We start from the raw sequence: 2,456 nt of genomic DNA, 5'->3' as shown, positions 1-2,456 counted from the left end.
TGCTGAAGAAGCTGTATAGCCATTCTGTCCACTTCACTGCTACATGCAATCAATGGTTTAACTAATATGCATCCCATTTTACATCTAGTGCAACCCAGTTCTTAAAAAAAAAAAAAAAAATAATCATTTTGAACACATAGAATTTAAAAATTAAAAATAAAAAAGACAAGGCCACCTGAATTTTTTTTTTTTTTTGCATTTGTAGAATATATAATCTCTGTAATATAACTTTACATTAAAAGAAGAATAATACTGGGATTTTATTTCATTATCCTGTAGCATTGGGAAGCATAGCTGTTGATCCATAATTGCTTTCATATACTACAATCACTGTATTCACTTGTATCATTAACAACTTCTGCATTTCTGAGGAAACGCATACACCTCCTCTGGCCCACAGCAGGAAGCAGTAGAACATGTACTGAATACCTATGAAATTACAACTTGTCTCTTAGCATGCATCTCAGGCAACACTCACTGAAGTTAAAAGGGTTCAAAGCAACTTTTGTGAAATTTCAGGGTTTTACCAATACAGAGTTTTACTGAACTTAACAGTACTAGAGAGCTACATGTAAAACCAAATAAAAATATTTATTCTTTTAGAAAAGGGATAATACTAAATACTATGCATACATCATTATTTTCTATATATTTATCTGCCATATATCCTGGAACATCTACACTTAAAACAGAAGGAACAGCAAGGAAGTACTTATTAACATAGGATTTGTGCATATTCTAGAAGAAAGAAACTGTATCTGTGGAGGTCTACTAAAACTTTTTTTTTTCCTCTCATATTCCAATCTTCCATATTCACAGGATATAAAAGCAATATGTTTAGTCTTGAACAAGACTGGTTTGGGGTAAGAACCATGACTTTGCGTTTATCTGTATGGTCTCCAGTTCACAGGGATCCCACTTTGGTGCTTGCTCAACACTGCGATCTAGGAAAAATACTACTAATGATAATAAGGATAATAAGCAAGAAGCTGTTGCTTTGGGTTTTATTACCTGAATGAACATAGACCAATGGCATAGCTCATCAGTATGACTGTCTATGTATCAGTAAAAACTCAACTGCACGCCCAAACTTCATCTCCTGTAGCCTAACACTATCACCGAGCTGCATTCAACAAACCAACAACCTGCAGAGTTGGTTGCGCCTGCAAGAAAGCTGGGGAGGGACTTTTTACAAGGGCAGGTAGTGATAGAACAAGGGGAAATGGCTTTAAACTGGAAGAGGGCAGGTTTACATTAGATACTAGGAAGAAATTCTTTCCTCTGAGGGTGGTGAGAGACTGGCCCAGGCTGCCCAGAGAAGTTTCCACCCCCCTCCCTGGAAGTGTTCAAGGCCAGGCTGGATGAGGCTCTGAGCAACCTGGTCTAGTGGAAGGTGTCCCTGCTGATGGCAGGGGGGTTGGAACTGGATGATCTTTGAGGTCCCTTCCAACCCAAACCATTCTGTGATTCTATGTCCCTTGTTCCACAGGACTGAGGCAGTTCAGGCCATTCCAATGTACAATCTGCTCACTGTAGCACTGATAACTCCTGTTTTGGCACATTTTACACACTGTTGCTGGCACGAATAGAACCTAAGTAGCATACAAGTCTACAGCAAATACTGTGTATCAAAATGACCATGTTTCTGCATGCAGTATTCAACAGAGTCCATCGGTAAAGCTGTCAAGACAGACGTGTAACCCACTGACATAGTCTCACTGGTTTACTACCTGTGTAGTTAGTTCTAATGCTATTACTTTAGTGAACTAACAAAACAATGTATCTTTAGCTCTTTCCACATCTTCCTTGAGTACTTTTATCATAATATCAGGAATTGCTGCTTTACAAACAGGAGTCAAAGCCCTTGTTTATTAACACTTCTCCATGTGGATCAGCCCAATGCTGAGTCTGTAAACAAATTAAATTCCATCTGATGATAATGGCAAAATGCCTTCAATGAAACCAGCCATTTCACTTGCATTTTATAATTCCACTGGAAAACATCAGTATTTACACATAAATTAATGAACTGTAATGACTCCTCTGACTATATTTCAAATTCCAATATTTTCCCTTATGATTAATTTTTCAATTGCTTTATCACTCCCTCATAAAGTGTTATAAAACCAACATTTAATACTGCCTTACATTAGTCACTGTTAAATTTTTTTTTTGGTTGGTTGGTTGATGTTAATGGCATTGAATGCCAGTTCAACAATGTAATAACACTCGACCCTATTAACTTAATTACAGACCCAGTCTTGCTCTCACAGCAATTTTGCCATTGGCTTCAATAGAAGCAGGATACCATCCCAGATCCAAGTATTAATAAAACTGCTGTACAGAACTCATGCTATTGAAGCAAAAAATTATGTATGCAGAAATCATGAAAAGTTAATTTATCCATGGACTTCAAAAAATACTTAAGTGATCTGATTGTTTCAAAATAGCACATT

Source organism: Antrostomus carolinensis, unplaced genomic scaffold (genome assembly GCF_000700745.2).
Source record: "Antrostomus carolinensis isolate BGI_N321 unplaced genomic scaffold, ASM70074v2 scaffold54992, whole genome shotgun sequence".
NCBI classification, from domain to species: Eukaryota; Metazoa; Chordata; class Aves; order Caprimulgiformes; family Caprimulgidae; genus Antrostomus; species Antrostomus carolinensis.
This window is presented reverse-complemented; position numbering follows the sequence as displayed.